The sequence below is a fragment of the Furipterus horrens genome, unplaced genomic scaffold, assembly GCF_987537825.1.
Source record: "Furipterus horrens unplaced genomic scaffold, mFurHor1.1.pri manual_scaffold_6, whole genome shotgun sequence".
In the NCBI taxonomy this organism is placed as follows: domain Eukaryota; kingdom Metazoa; phylum Chordata; class Mammalia; order Chiroptera; family Furipteridae; genus Furipterus; species Furipterus horrens.
Window position 1 is genome coordinate 39,674,987 of NW_028327176.1, and position 17,263 is coordinate 39,692,249.

Sequence of the window (17,263 nt, forward strand, 5' to 3'; positions counted from 1 at the left end):
TCTGTGGAAAAAAATTCTGGAGTTCCAAGAAGTTTCTCTTAAAGAACCCACACATGGACTTAATCTGACTCATTCCCTCTGGGCTCCAGCACCAGGGTAGCAGCTTAAAAGGCACCAATGGTATACAGGGAGGAAATGAAGTGGCTAGCATAATGTTGAAATCTGGGGGACAGTTTTTTCCCAGACAGAAAGGCAGGCAGAGCGGGCACGGTGCCGTATCTGAGACTCCATCAACCTGGCTAACATTGTTTGCCCTGCCTTGGAGATTCCTTGAGGTTCTTCCCATGCAACCTACAGCTGTTAACAGTAGCTTTTCCATATGAATGACTGGTCTTAACTCAAGCTTCATAACTTCCTAAATCCTTTCAAAGAAACAAAAACTGACCTCAGCGAATTCCCAGCCCCCTTACCTCTTGCTAAGTGGCCCCAGGCACAGCACTAGCAGCAGCCAGCCTAAATGCACAGCTTGGCTTCACCTGGGAATCTTTAAGCCCAGCACAAGTAGCAGCCATCTCAGATTGCCCTATAACTCAGGCAGGGTAGCCCCAGGCAAAACACAGGTAGGGGCTGACCTTGGCTTGCACAATCCTGGAAACCCCAGAGCCAGAGCACCCCGAGGACATCTATAGACCATGTCAGAGCAGCACCACCCTGGCCCTACACAGCTGATCCTCCATGGAGGGTGCAGGTTGGTGGTCAGTGGTCATAGCCTATCCTTGTACCTGACTGGCCTGGGTAAGTCCCTCCCATTTACCTACCAACAGCAACCAAGGCTCAACTACAAGAGGATGGTGTACTCAGCTCACAAAGGATGCACCTCAAGTACCCAGCTTGGGTGACAGGGGAGGCTATGCCACTGGGCTTTACAGGGAACCTACTATATTAGGCCACAATACTAAGACAGGGAATCATAGCAGCTCTACCTAATACACAGAAACAAACACAGGGAGGCTGTCAAAATGAAGAGACAAAGAAACATGGCCCAAATGAAAGAACAGATCAAAACTCCAGAAAAAGAACTAAGTGAAATGAAGGCAAGCAATGTATCAGATGCAGAGTTCAAAACACTGGTTATAAGGATGCTCGAGGAACTTGATGAGGACCTCAACATCATATAAATGATCCAGTCAGAAATGAAGGATACCCTAATTGAAATATAGAACAATTTACAGGGAAACAACAGTACAATGAATAAAGCCAAAAGTCAAATCAATGATTTGGAACATAAAGAAGCAAAAAACAGCTCCTGTGCCCCCATCCTGCCAGTTACTGTTGTGGTATCACAGTGCTTGTGTTCAAGTAACCCTTATTTTACTTAATAATGTCTCATTCACCTTGCTTCATCTCAATAAGCAGGCGTTTTATCATCTAACATCATCATAAGAAGAAGTAAGTTTCAGGCATCCACTGGGACATATATCCTGAGGATAAAAGGGAAAAATGCATTTGGAAATTGTTTCTAACTTAGAGTGAAACCTCGTGACTTTGCCTCAATGCTTTTTGACTATGAGAAGAAGACTCTACTATTAAAGGAATAACACCAATGAAGGGGAAATGTTGTTCTCCTTGCACAGTGGTTGCTCCACCCCGTCCATCCCCAGGCCAGGTGCCCAACACTGCAGGTCATTAGACGTCACTGTATTTGTCTGAATTCTCCAGCCCCTCAGTACATATGTGAGTGAACAGGTACACAGAAATTACTGAGATTAACTTAACAAACTCTCAGTGGAATTCTACTAGCATCAGACACTATGCAAGGACCTAGAGGATCAAAAATTTAAAAAATCATGGTCCTGGACTTCTGGTCAAGATGGAGGTGTGGGTAGACATGCTTCGCCTCCTGGTGCAACCATAGAAAGGATTACAATCAGATCTCAAAAACAAGTAACCAGAACCATCATAAAATCAAGCTATATGGATGTCTGACAACCAAGGATTTAAAGAAGCCACATCCGTCAGATGGGTAGGAGGGGTAGAGTCACAGAGATGGGGCAGAGAGGCAGTGTGGCTCAGACAAGCAGCGGTGGTGATGGTGGTGGCAGAATGGAGGGTCCCACATTCGCGTGTGGTAGATAAAAATCAGGAGGGATACCCTGGGAGCAAGTGATCCCAGCCTCAGGCCAGACAGCACAGCCCAGGGTTCCAGCACTGGGAAGATAAACCTCCATTACCTCTGACTTTAAAATCCTGTGGGGGCTGGGATGGCAGAAGAAACTGCCACCTTAAAGGGCTTGAATGGGCTTACAACATCTGCAAACCCCAGGGCAGCAAATGGAAGGGCGTCAGTTACATACAGGAAGTGGGTGAAGTGACTGTAAACTTGGTGAGTGCTGGGCAAATTGCCAGAAGCTAGGCAGTGGCATTGTCCCCTCTCTGAGCACCCCACCACAGAGAGCCACAAATTGGTGAAGTGGGTGGCTCCACCCTGGTAATTACCTAAGGCTCTACTCCACACAATTTACAGGTGCCTTTGCTACATAGGCCACGCTACTAAGACAGACAGTAAAAGCAGCTCTACCTAACACACAGAAACAAACACAGAGAGACAGCCAAATTGAGGAGACAAAGAAACATGGGCCAACTGAAAGAATAGAACACAACCCCAGAAAGAGAACTAAATGAAATGGAGATAGCCAACCTATTAGATGTATAGTGCAAAACACTGGTGATCAGGATGCTCAGAGAACCCCCTGAGTATGGCAACAATATAAAGGAGGAAATGAAGGTTACACTAAGTGAAACAAAGAAAAATATACAGGGAACCAACAGTACAGAGAAGGAAGCCTGTGTTCAAGTTGACAATATGGAACAAAAGGAAGAAATAAATAGTCAACCAGAACAGAAAGAAGAAACAAGAATGCCAAACAAACTAACAAACAAAACAAGGAGAGGCTTAGGAACCTCGGGGACAACTTTAAGTGTACCAACATCCGAATTATAGGGGGTGCCACAAGGAGAAGAGGAAGAGCAAGAAATTGAAAACTTATTTGAAAAAACAATGAAAGAAAAATTCCCTAATTTGGCAAAGGATTTCTCAGCTGATTTCTCAAAATAAATGTTGCAAGCAAGAAGGGGCTGGCAAGAAGTATTCAAAATAATGAAAAGCAAGGACCTACAGTGAAGATTATTGTATCCCGCAAAGCTATCATTTAGAATGGAAGGGCAGATAAAAAGCTTCTCAGACAAGGTAAAGCTAAAGGAGTTCAACATCACCAAGTCCTTATTATATAAAATGTTAAAGGAACTTAAAAAAAAATCAAAACTATGAACAGTAAAATGACAACAAACTCACGACTATCAGAAACTGAATCTAAAAAATAAAAACAAAAACAAACTAAGCAAACAACTAGAACAAGAACAGAACCATAGATATGGCGATCATATGGAGGGTACCAGCGGGGAGGGGGTAGGGGGAAAATAGAGGGAAAGGTGCAGGGATTATGAAGCATAACTGGTAGATACAAAATAGACAGGGGGAAGTTAAGAACAGTATAGGAAAGGGGTGCTGGGTGGAGGGGAGCAAAAGGCAAAAAATTTGGACAACAATAATAGCATAATCAATAAAACATAATATGGTCCCTTAAGTCTAATTTTGTGCAATAAAACTATTCTTCCATGTACTTAGAACATAACCCCCCTATTTAAAGACCTCGATCACCTAGTTCTAAAGCTCAGAAGTCTCATAGCTCATACCAAGAGAAATAAGGCACAATCATTGGAAGAAAGTAAATATTAAGGTGGGTTTTCATAAGGTCAGAATTAAGTTAGAATTCGGGAAAACATGTAAAATTCAGCATGGTATAGAGAACATCACAAGTGTGGAAAAGAATATGATTATAATTTTAGTTCAACCATCCTGAGGGAATAATATAAAGCCATGTGTAAATAGGGGATTTAGAGTCACTTTGATAGCTTGGCAATATAATTCCCTTTTCTTTGTGTATAATCAGAATACTTAAACACCTATTTATTAATTGATCTAATGGTTAAAATGATTACAGTGACTGTAAATATTCCTTATTCAGTTCTGATTGTATCAGATGGTCCTTTTACCCATATCATCCATATGTTATGTGACTTGTAAATGTTGGCCCAAACCTCTAAGGAGAGCATTCTATTCAGTTGTGCTCTCCCCGCACAGAATTTAGCACAGGTAAGGCAACAGCTTCTTTTATGAGATTAATTCTGATGATAATTTAGGTATCATTTTACTGCAAGATGCAGATGACTTTCATTCCTCCTTATGAATTAAAATATTGAATACTTTTTGGTGTCTCACCGTGGTGGTTATAAATAGAAGTGAGACAGAGAGTAGTGTTTTAAATAGATGAGGCCATAACCCTAGGATTCTTCTGCCACGGATTACCTTGAATCTTCTTATCATAAAATATGCCTAGAACAGGACTTAAATAATGCTTGCATTAACGATAGTGAAAACTGATCGAGTGAACACATAAAAAGAGATACTGAGCCTTCCTTCCCACTCGGACCTAAATCTTTCTTCCTAGTTTTAAACTCAAAATATATGCTCACAGTCTATTCCCTCCCCAAATATTTGTGCAAAAATAAATACCAATAACATATACAAACAGAAGGCTAAACGTCCAGCTCTTCGCTCTTCGGGGAGCTTTCCACTGTGTTGGTGCTGGCTTGGCTGTGTGTGTGTGTGTGTAAAAATCCGGTGTTTTCTTAAAGAAAGAGTTGAATGGATGCCGATAGGTCATCTCCCCTGATGAGCAGGCTGGCTTTATGATGATTATTCCTCCCTGGAGTAGAGACTGTTCTGCACGCTCTTGAGCAGTCGGATATCACTTATATTTGAGGTTTTCAAAGTAAGCGAAGAACCTGGCTTTTTTGCTGAGTCCCATTTCCGCCTGTGAACTTGGGTACCAGAGAGTTCGGCGGGAAAGTAAAGGTGCCTTGGAGTTTGGGAGTTGCACCACGTTTGTCTCGCACTTCCCATGGAGGATAGGCTAATAAATTGGGGGAGGGGGTTGTGGGAGAGGAGGGCGAGCAGCACCCTCCTCCTCTTTCAGAAATGCACCTCAGCCTGATATTTGGGTATTATTTCACCTGTATTTATAAGAACTACCACCGCATTCCTTGCAAAAAACACCCAACTGCTTCGACTTCCCGTTAAAGCAGCAACTAAGCTCAAAGAAAGAGGGAAAGACTGAGGAGCGAGGGGAAGACAAATAAATAAATAAAAGTGAGCGCGAGTGGGGGAAGGGGAGAGAAGGGAGAGAGGAAGCGCCTGGGACGCCAGACGGCGGCAGGTTCAATTAGCTAAACAAAGAAATCATGGCGGATTGTTTACACTTGGCAGCGCTCGGGCAGCGCCGACCGCCAGCCCCGAGCCGCCACCACCCCCGAGGAGTCAGCCGAGCTGCCCCCGCGCCCTGGCCGGGTAAGTGACGCCGGCGCGGGCCCGGGGCGCGGCCACCGCGCGCACCGCCCCCGCCGCCACCCCGCCCCGCCGGCCCCCGGCGCCCCCCCACCCGGCCCCGCCACTCCCCCTCGTCAATCGCCCTAGCCCCCTCCTCCTGCCCCCGGCGCAGCTGGGCTCAGTTCGGATTTCGGTGACGCTGTGGCTCTGTTCCTCTGCTACTGCTGCTACTGCTAACTGCCGTCGCCGCTGCTGCAGCCATGGGGAAGGGGTGGGAGAGCTGGGGTGGGGGCAGCAGAGAAGCCCGGGCAGCAGGACACCCTCCCTGTGTTTGTCGCCTCTTAGGGTCCGGCCCTCTCCCGCTGGGCCAGCTCAGCTGGTGGCCCCGGGTGTGCTCTGCTTGCGCCTCTGCCTTCTGGACCGAGGCGTGCACGCTGCAGCCCAAGAGGTGGGGCCTGGCGGTGACCCCGCGGGAAGTGCCAGTGTTGGGGGCGGGATGGCTACTGAAAGATGTACAGTACGTGGCCCCAAGAACGTCACCTCTCCCATGCTCAGGGTCCGTAGGCTTCGGTTGCTGTCTCCTACGTGGCTCCCCTGCCCTCCTCCACCCCTTGACCTTTCTCACCCTCCCTTCCTCCTCCCCTTGGCGTTTCTCTGAGGCAGGCTTTAAGATTAAGAACCTGCAGGAGGTCACACCTCTAAAGGCTCATCTGGCCAAAGCCACCACGTCTGTGAAAGCTTTTCTGAAGGTTGACTCTTTCTTCATTATTTTTGGTTCCGGGTTTCACTTTTTTTCCCCCATAGAATGGAACTCTCTTGTCCCTACAGAGGCTTTTAGGCCAATGTCTTTGGTGCTGTGGTTGGCGCCGTGATACCAGGAGATTGGCTATGACAGGAGGAAAACAAAGGCAAGAAATGGGAAAATAGAGGGCATGTCACCAATAACAGAAAGGGCTCTCTATTTTCCCAGGAAAGATGGTTTCCTTTGCGGGAATCCTTCAAGCATCATGGGCATGAATGACATACTTCCTTTGCAAGAGAGAAAACATTAAAAAAAAAATGTTTAGTACATTTAGTAGTTTCCTTTTTCTCTTTTTTCTTGTGCTTCTCTTTTCCAGAATCCCTGTTTATGTATTTTATCTGTGTCCTTTTGGGGAAAAACCACAGCCCAGGACTGTGTAAAAGCAGGATTGGAGTTGGTAGCATTGGCCTTGGCACAGGCTTGAGTGGGGACCAGGGCAGCAGAACCAAGCCCAGTTGCTGCTTTTGCACACACCCTTTTGTGTCTCTGACATCACAAGGCTGACAGGTTGCTAATGGACATTGTGATTTGTAGTTCAGTAAATTGCTTTTCAACCTGAGAAAGACAAATGCTGCTGTTTAAAAAAAAAATTGTTATCATAGCAATTATTATTTACTTTCTATACAAATATGATTAAGGTGAATACATTTTTGATTCATAATTTTTATTATATCCTCTCAAAGCCCCATCTGGAATAAGATATGCTCCTAATTTTTTTCTTTCCTTTCCCTTGAAAGTAGCAAACAGTGGGTAATTGAAACTCATTTATTATATTCAACCAAATTATATCAATTTTTTTTTGCTTGTTAATCACCAAAGTAACTTTGCATCCAACCCACTACCATCTTTAATAAAGCAAAACTTACTTTACAGTTATAATTTGGCAGGCAAACCCCTACGTTACCATCTCACTACTGAATTCTTTTTGACACACTGATATTTCAAAAACTGTGATTTACTCACAGAGCAGGGTAGGAATGGCCCAGAACTTACTATAGTCAGAAGCTCCCACTGAAGATGGTACATGTCTATTTTCAGTGCTATGTGGACATGAGAAAAACAAAGCTGGCGTTTCCATAAAGAGCTTCTACCCAGACACTTAACTCATTGGTTAGCTTGAGATTCCATTACTCAGTAATCTCAAGCACATTCTCATAAATGGATTTTATGTTGACTTCGTGCCCATACAAGGTCAGAGATCATAATCACGGAAGGAAGTGAATTGGCCTCCAATGTGACTTTAACAGAAGCAGAAAGATCAGTCTTTAGGTTATAGATCTTGCTGGCCCATTAAGGGTCAATAAATTAGTAGACTGCACTTGAGTTGACACTTCTGATCCCAACTTAATGGGCTGATTAACTGATGGCTGCTATCTTCATTATGGTCTATTAGCACATTGTTAAACCTGAACTTAGAGTAAGAAATTGTTTTTATGTTTACTCTTTATTTCCCATGGTTAATCAATATTTATCATGGCCTTAACATTTTTTCAACTAAAGAGATTAGTTAAATAAACTCTTTGGTAGAAAAAAGATTTAATACTATGACTGTATATGACTTTGAGATGCAAAATATTTTCTGATTGAAGAGTTTGCAATATACACAGAAATATCCAATGAGAAACACCATCTCCAAATGGAAAAATACACATAATAGAAATGTTAAGGATTTAAAATCAACATCTTTCTCTTTAGTAGCTAGCACCCTTACTCTTATTTTCTGAGTGCATTTTAATGACTGTCAAATTTAATGTATGATATTTAGACTTGAAATGATTGCTTGTATAACTTGCCAGCCAGGAATAGCTCTTTGTCTTCAATGCCTAAGCCTGGACTTTGCCTATCAGGAAGTGTGACTTTTAGGCCCCAAATGAGGCACACATTTGTGATCAATGTATGTTAGAAATCAGTATCTTGACTATAATTAAGTCTATGGCATGTTTCTTCTTTCCTGGTCTTCCTGAAATTTCTGGAACATTCTGAGGTACTTGGGATCTTGGTGGAATGGATATATCATCAATGATTCCTCTTTAATCTCACCATCAATATGTCAATAATGTTAAGAAACTGCCTAGGACACTTGCAAAATTTATATTCCCAACCATATTATAAATTAGGAGTTGTGTGGATTTTTTGCTTCATGTGGAACTTTACTCAAAACTCAATCTGTTCTTCTGTCAGCTAGGTTGCAAAAGGAACAGTAGTTTTTGGTAGAGAGTTTTGAATTGATTAATAGGTAAACATTTATTAAAATGAAAGCAAAAATAAAACAAATCCAAGCATTATTCTACAGAAAAATATAGGAGAATTAAGATATTTTTATATCTCTAAAATCAAGGCTAAGAAGGTTGTTAAGTAAGTCCGATAGTTTGAAAAACAAAGGATCGGTACCCAGAATCATGAGAGGCCAATGAATTTGGTAGAGGAGATCATTAATGAGCTTGGGGTGGGTAATGCTGATTGAGGGGTTAGGACCAAAGGCAAGATTGTGGGAGGACAAAGAGAAAGAGATGATGAAAAAGATGCAGTAGATAATTTTAATGAAGAATGTCTCAGGATGATGTTCTTGAAAGGTGCTATGGCCGACAGATCCTCAATTCACAAGCCCAAGTCTCAAAGAAAATAGGATCTTAGTAGAAACTATTAAAACAGCATTAAGTACATTAAAAACTCCATAGCAAATAAAAGCTGTGGAAGGCACCTGCCTTCAAAACTAGCCACATTTGTCAGCATGAAAAGCCTATACCACCAGAGAATCCTCTTGAATCATCTTCTTTAGTTATTTAGGGACAAGTGGCTACAGGATTGTGATCAGCTGAGGCAGAGGGTCTCCAAGCTCTAGGGTACACAGATTATTTTTGGATTTAAGGTGTCTGAGCTAATTCTTTCTTGAAATTCAATGTCTTTTACTCTTGCTTTCTCCCTTATTTCATTTTCTTAAGCCCTGACAAATTGCTTTTCTAACTACATAGCCTTTCTACAAGTATCTTGGTATTTAGGGGAAGTTTTTTTGTTTGTTTGTTTTGGAGGGTGTGTGTATGTGGGTGTCTAGTGTCACATCTGCTGGTTTAGAGGATGTGCTGTAAGCAGAGGCCTCACTAAAACTCCCGACTACACAGCCCACTGGAAACAGCAGCAACATCTATTGTCTTGTCCTGACACTTACGTGATTGAACTGAATCTATAATATATACAAAGATTGTAGGCTTTACACTTGTAATGTGTAAAAGTGAGTTATTTAAAATTTGTTTGGCAAGAGGTTATTTTATTATGAATGGTATATTGTGAGAAAGGGAGAAGTAAAAGCAAAACATTTGGCTTTGACAACCTGCAGATGGATAAGGGTTTATTTTACATAGGAATTTGATAATTAATGTGGCTTTGAGGTATGCAGTGTGTTTGGAGCAGTTGAGGGAGGCTGCTATGAGTCAAAGGCTGTGGAAAACAAAGTGGAATAGCAGATATGGTCCTCCCCCCATCTTCACTGCTGCTCACCACAGAGGAAGCAGCAATATAAAGTAACCAAGGCCACAGAGCAAGGCTAACCCAAATCTGTGGAATCTACTTTAAGGAAAAGCAGGGTTTCAAAGGAGCACCAGCTCTTAGCATCAGTGGGCTTCCAGGTCCATATGTTAGAGTGTTCTGTGCCAGGTAGGGGAGCTAGTTGGAACAGAATCTTGTTGGGTGGGATAAGAGGACAACCAGACTTGGCTGAGAGGCCACGGCCCCTGTCTTGGTCACAGCTGGGCTCCTTTACTGCCAGTATTCATGCTACAGCCAGGCAGGCAGTCGAAGATCGCAAAGACAGATAGGCTTCACGGGATGGAGGTTAGTTGGAGGTGAGGGTATTGCCTCAGAACTCTTGTATAGGAGCAGCAGACCCTTTAGCCAAATTCCACTCACCAGTGGATTGGAGTTTTTAATATTCTGTTGTGTCCCTTTTGTGAGGTTTAGGGGAAGAAGTGTCCAATCCTTTCCCTTCAAAGGACAAAGATTGGAGGGACAGAGTAGGAAAAGGCAAGAGCTCATAAAAATGGGGAAACAAAATTAAACTGCAAGGTTAAAGTATAGTCAAACATTCAGAATATAATATTCTAAAGGTGTAGAGTTTGAAAGCAAAAACCACATGCTCAAATAAAACTGTGTCGAGGATTATATATTTCCAACATTGCACTGGAAGTTACTTTAACTTGCTCTGAATTAATGTGTCAAAATTCTCATATCAAGTCCTTGTGTATGTTGCTACAACTCAATGGAATTCTTAAATCCAAAGATTGTGCTTATACAACACATTTGTCAAAGAGCCTTCCTTTCCACATGAAAGCTTCTAAAGATAGCCCAGGTGAGACTGAGAACTGCAAAGAGACGGTGGGTTTGACATTGGCATTTTATTACCCATTGCCATGGTTTCCACTATACATGTACTGATGCATTTTGAAAATTAGGTCTTCTTGATGGCATCTCATATGAATTAAAGGAACTGATTAAATCACCATAACTTCCTGGCCAAAACAAAAATGACACAACAAATACCAAACATCTTTCCTGTTGCTAAATTACTTGAAGAATGATTACATATATACACATACACAAGGGGCTCTGTGAATCTCTAAGACTATCACACCATCATGATCACACACACAACTCAACATATTGAACGTCCACATCAACAGTTCCTGAAACATCAATGCTTTCCATTTTATTTCACTTTTTTATGACTGCCTCAAATTTTCAGTAGTCTTTACTTTAAGAATAAAGTATGTTTTCTATTGCCACTTTAAAAATGACTATAAACTTTGTGGCTTAAGACAACACAATTGGTTATCTTATAGTTCTGTAGGTCAGAACTGTGACAAATACCCCAAGGTGTCAGCAGGGTTGTGTAAAGGCTCTGGGGGAAGTCCATCTCCTTGCCTTTCCCGGCATCTAGAGACCGCCCACATTCCTTTGCTAGTGGTCCTCTTCTTCCACCTTGGTGTGGCATCTCACTGATCCCTCTTTGATAGTCACATCTTCCTCCAACCAGAGCTAGGAACAGTCTCTGAGTTTAAGGATCTGTGTGATTTGACTGAGCATGCCTGAATAATCTCTCCATCTCATGGCCCTTAACCTTATTGATATTTGCAAATTCCCTTTTGCCATAGAAGGTATCCCATTCACAGATTCCTAGGATTAGGATGTAGACATCTTTGGTGGGAGTGGGGTGGGGGGAGTATTATTCTGCCTAATTTTCAATTCTACTTTCTTCGTAACTATTGCTTTAGATTCCTCTAGGAGCAGACTCCAAGGCAAGGATCCCAATGCCTCAGGTTTATTTGTGAGTGGTACCAAGAAATACTGATCAGGGAGTGGGGAAAGGAAGTAAAGAATAAGAGAAAGACAAGAAAATGGTATATTACCAAGGAAGAGACCCCTGGGATATTGAAGTTTAATCCCACTGGGGTACTCTGAGGGATAGTGTAGAAGTAAAAGCTCTTCTAATGGAGAGGTGAGGAAGATTCAGCATTTATCCTCCTAATCCTTGTGCTTATTGGCTCAGGCTGCTTCTAAGTATTATCTCTCTGGCACTCCTGGCTTGGCCAGGCTGAAGACCTCAAGCAGAGGTCACAGGTGTTCACAGCAAGCAGGCTTCGGTGTGAAGAAGTGGGTGCTAGCAGCTTACGTGTGGGGCACCAATGGGCACCTCTCAGATTTAATTTGTCACCAAGTTCTGCCTTTTATTCTTCCTCCATAATTTCTCTCACATGTCCCTCTTTCTACTGCAACAATTCAGATTAGCTTCTCGACCTCACTCCACTAACCTTTTCTTTCCAACTCAAGTTTAGTTTCACTATAATTCGTGCTATATCTGCCTTCAAAATTTTTCTTCCTGAAACATGACTTCTATTGTGTTACTTAAAAAATAGGCAAGCTAGCAAGCAAACAAAAGTCTTCGTCAATTTCCCATTAACTATGGGAAAATTAAAAAATTAAAATCCTTAGTCTGGCCTTCAGGTACAACCATTCTGGCCCCATACTACCTTATTTTTGTCAGTTCTTATACCAATTTATATTTATCACCTTTTCCCTCTCCCTGGAGAGCAAGAGAACTAAACTAATTTACCTGTTTTTCCCCATAGTTCTTAATCCTTTGGATCTAAGCCTTTATGATATGGAACATTTCACCTGACACAGGTCAAACACTCTTGTCTCATTAATCTCTTTACTTGTCTCATTACTATTTTTAAGCCCATCTTATACTCTCTTTATGCTTGTGGTCATAGACTTTCTTTTACTGGGCTAATGATCTAATCCCTGCGCATCCTTCAAGTTTCAGGTGAAACCTTTCCCTTCTCTAGTTAGCCTTCCATTAGCCCATCCCTGCTGGAAGTGAGAGATCTCTCTTTTCTGAACTCTTTAAAGCTACTCTTTTAGCTTTTACTATTTTTTGTTCGTAATTTTAGCTATCTTTTCCTAGAAGGTAAGTTTAATCTTTTTAGACAGCTTTTAAGACCTTTGAAAATAATAGGACATCATGTATTTTTGCCTCTCAGATCCTAGAATGTTTTGGTTAGAGTGTATATTCTTTAACTATTTGTTGATATATTTGTTAAACACAAATAATCTCCTTTTGGCAAAGTATACAACAGCATATTTTGAGCAAAGTAAAAACTGATAAAGGGAAAAAATTAGTATTTTTTGTGATGTGCTATTGCTGTACTACACAGTAATTTCTTACTCGAATTGATGTTAAAAGAATCTAGTTCTTTTTTTCGTTCTTCAAGCAAGGAAATTGTAAAAAGTTAAAGACACCGACAGGTTTGAAACTAAGATATCTTAAAAGTATAGACGTTTGGATGTGTCCCTCTGTTTTAACCCAATGCAAAGTGCTGTGGTGAGAATTACAAAGGATCTTTTCATTTTTGAGAACTGATGAAGGGCAGTTAAAAACTGGGCTCTTTAATTTAAAATTTTCTCATTAAAAATGAATTTTAAAAGAATTTAGGATATGACTGCAGTTGCAAGGTACAATTATGCAGTGGTTTTTTTGGATGCTGGTTCTTGTATATTCCATTGGTGGAAAAAAATCCCTGTTTTTATTCTGAACTTGTGAGTCAAGGAGGAGACTGCAATGAGCTAGGAAACTTGGTAGATGATCCTTATGGTATCAGCATAGCTTTTCTTCTGTGCACAATGATACTCAACAAGGCCTGTGTTTTGTGTTGCTTTTTTCATGTTGGAAATAGTATTTCACAATGATTTTAATCTGGTTCTTTGGACCAACAATGGCATTGCAGTATTGCCAACAGAATAAAGTTATCTGGCGGTGGAGCATTATTTGCTAATCTCTGACCTCATTAACACCAATCAATTGAGTTAATAAACAATGCAGATTATTAATAATAATGCAGATCATTAGCCCAGAGAAAACAAACAAACAAACAACTGGGTGACCAAAGAAATGAAGGAAAGCATAAGAATGAGTACTAGTAATACTCTCTAGTAGTTCTCGGCCCTGGGAGTTTAAAATACTGATGCTTGGGCCTTGCCTGCAGAGATTCAGGGGGTTTGGGTGCTGTTCTGTACATCAGCATTCTGAAATGTTTTCCAGGTGGCTGAGAATCACTGACCTAATCCCTATCATCTCTGCATGCTGACAGAATATGGGTATTGCAGGTGGTAGAGCTTATACATAATACAGAGTTTATCTATTCTCCTCACCAACGCAATTGAAGAGTTGAGCAACCAGATCTGGCAGTGTTAAGAGGAATGACTCAGATCCATACAGCAGGAGTCTGAGCTTAATTTCAGGTCTCCTGACTCCCGGGCCACAGTCCTTTCCTACTTAAGGTGTGGTACTTGGACCAGCAGCATCACTTGGGAGCTTGTTAGAAATACATAATCTCATGCTGTACCCCTGACCTCCTGAATAGGAATCTGCTTTTCAACAACTTCTCCAAGGTGATGGGCATTCACATTCTCTTGCAAAGCCCTCACTCTAACCATTGCTTAATTGCCATCTCTGAGAGTCTGGAGTTTCATTTATCTCCATAGCTTCAACATCTAGCAGAATGCCTGGAACTTGGTAGGTAACTGTCGGTAGAATTTTAAATTCTTTTTTGCTGTGATATATGTTAGACACAAACTTTTGAAAAATTTATTCTTTGAATGAATGAACTTGATTATACTTTTGATAGACTGTTCAACATTTATTGAGCACCTGTTTTATGCTTAGCACTGTAACTAAAAAGATACATGAGATACATTCTAGGAGCTCACTGTCTAGATGGGGGAAAGGGAGGTACAATGAACAGATGTGATAATACTGTTGGGTAAGAGACACAGTGGAAGTATTGTGGCATAAGAACCCATAATGGTTGCTATGGGAACATGGAGAAAGAACGTTGAGTCTGGGTCTTTGGGGTGGTCTTGAGGTTTTTGGGGCAAGCGAAAGCAAAGTTGATTCCAGGCAGTGATTGGGAGTGAGCCAGGTGATGGAGGTGTGGGGATGCAAGCAGCACTGCCCACGGGGCAGGAGGAGGAGAGAGAGCAGCTCAGGCACAGAGAAGGAAACCCACTATGGGGAGTAGCTGCTCTTGGTAATGAAGTGGACGGAATGGAGTAGAGCACCAAGGATCACTGGGGGTGTGGTGCAGGGAAGAGAAGAAGGTTCTTTTTTTTTTTTTTTTTTTTTTTTTTTCAGATTTAATGTGTTTTATTGATTAAAATATTACATTTGTGCCCCTTTCCCTTCCCTCTGCTCCCCTCCACCCGGTGGCCCCCTCCCTCCAGTTGTCCCCCCCTTTTAGATTATGTCCATTAGTTGTGCTTACAGTTCCTCCCAACCTCTCTCCGTCTATTCCATTCCCTCCTACCATGATCCCCAATTCCTATATCATCTCCCTCCCTCTCCCCACTCCCCCTCCCTGTTGGCCTCCCCCCACTATGTTTCCCTTACCCACAGTTCCTTTTCCACTCTCGTTGCCTGTTTCGTTTGCCTTTGTTTCATCTCCCTAGCTTCTGTTTTTAAAACCAGTCCCTTTAACTTCTCATATAACAGTGGTTTGGATCTAATGAACTCTTTCAGTTTTATTTTGTCCTGGAAACACTTTCTCTGTCCTTCTATTCTGAATGACAATTTCGCTGGATAGAGTATTCGTGGTTGTAGGTTTTGGATTTTCATTACTTTGAATATTTCTTGCCAGTCCCTTCTTGTCTGTAGGGTTTCCCTTGAGAAGTCAGCTGATAGTCTAATTGGGACCCCTTTGTACATAATTCTTTTCTTCTCTCTTGCTGCTTTTAAGATTCTCTCTTTATCTTTAATTTTTGACATTTTGATTATAATGTGTCTTGGAGTGGTTCTCCCTGGGTCCAGTCTCTTGGGAACCCTCCTTGCTTCCTGGACCTGCAAGTCTATTCCCTTCCCCAAGTCTGGGAAGTTCTCCTTTATTATATTTTCACTCAATTTTTCAAGTTCTAGTTCATCTTCCTCATTCTCTGGCAAACCAATGATTCTTATGTTGGGCCTTTTATAGCTGTCCCAGAGGTTTCTGATCCTCTCATTGTTGCTTGCCATTTCCTCTCGCTGCATTGGTTGACTGCTTGTTCCTTCTCCATATTCCAGTTTGTTGAAATGGACTCTGGATTCCTCACCATCTGTCTCGTATGTGGTTTTGTTCCTTTCGTTATGAAAGTTTTTCGCTTCTTTCATATCTTTTTCCTGCTCTTTTGTGAATTCTGTAAGCCACCTGATAACAATGGCCCAGAACTGAGCCTCTGACAGGTTTCTTATCTGTTCATCTGTCAGGTTCTCTATCTGCTGCCTGGTGAGTTGTGTTACCGGGATCTCTATAGTTGTCTGCCTCATTTTGACAGATGCGTTTTGTTTTCCTGGGCCGGCTGTCAGGGGCAGGGGGCAGTGCCTGCGTACGCGTCACAAATCAGCGACCGCCGGCGCCTGCCTGTCCGCGACCTATTTCGCCGCCCTGTGGTGCTTTCTGTGGGGGCGGGGGTCCAAGATGGATTCACACAGTTATTCAGCTAGGAGACCGGGATCCGTCCTCCCGCCCCCCTGGGCCTCACTGTTCAAGGCGATGCTGCGGCTGCTCCCCAGCGCCCGGAGTCGCGCAAGCCAGGGGCTTGATTGGAGTCGCGCACGCCAGGGGCTTGATTGCCTCCAGGATTTTTCGCCGCCCCGCCCCGCCGCTCCGCAAACAGCTTTGCCTTCTTTTTTTTTTTTTAAGTATATTTTATTGATTATATTGTTACAATAGTTCCAGTTTTTTTTCCCCTTTGCTCCCCTCCGCCCAGCACCCCCCTTCCCCAACAATCCCCTCTCCAAGTCCATGCCCATGGGTCGTACATACAAGCTCTCCCGCCTCATCCTTTCATATATTCTTCTTCTTCTTTTTTTAAAATTAATTAATTAATTAGTTAAATATTTTAACAATAAAAAATAACAATTCCTCCCTCTCAGACTTAAGACCCTTTACAATCTTATAAAGGACAATGGATGAAGGTCTCGAGCTCCTCTAGCTGCTTCAAGCTGGACATGGTCGTCGTCCTACCTACCCGTGGGTCAAGAAATCCCTAATAAGAGTGGGGATGTGGAGGGGAGGGTGGCCTTCCCACAAGGGGAAGGATCGTGCAGACTCCAGGTTGGTTGGCTGTCTCTGGACAACGGCATGCTTGGTTTGACAGGCTGGCATCCTTGTTGTATTCTGGGGGCAACAGGGTTAAAGGACATCATTTAATCCGTAACCACTAGATGACAAAAGACAGGTATTAATTTTTCAATGTCCCACATTAGGGAAAAGAAGGGCTTCTTTGGAGGAAGGTGTGCCAGGTACATCTCACCTGTCCAAAACCCTTTTGCCCATTATACTTATTTTGGACTGAGGGAAATATTTTAGGTTTCCCCCATCTCAGGCCTCTGGGCTTTTTCTGTCCAAGCCATTAGGATAGAAAAGAGAAACCAGTTTTAAAGTGAAGCCCACAGACCACCCCGTTCTTCACCAACCCAGCCACTTAGTTCAGCCAAACCATTGAGTCTCAGGAGGCAGCAATGCAGACAGGATTAAGTGAGGCCTATGCAT

The 17,263-nt window shown here is 42.4% G+C and overlaps 1 long non-coding RNA gene across 2 annotated transcripts in view; it reads left to right on the plus strand.

Moving 5' to 3' along the window:
- The first annotated feature begins 5,266 nt into the window (after nt 1-5,266).
- LOC150006004 (uncharacterized) overlaps nt 5,267-17,263 on the plus strand; it is a 433,280-nt gene continuing 421,283 nt past the window's right edge. For both annotated transcript variants that reach the window (XR_016511715.1, XR_016511714.1), the window contains exon 1: nt 5,267-5,407. This is a non-coding gene — a long non-coding RNA (uncharacterized LOC150006004). The remainder of the gene's footprint in view (nt 5,408-17,263) is intronic.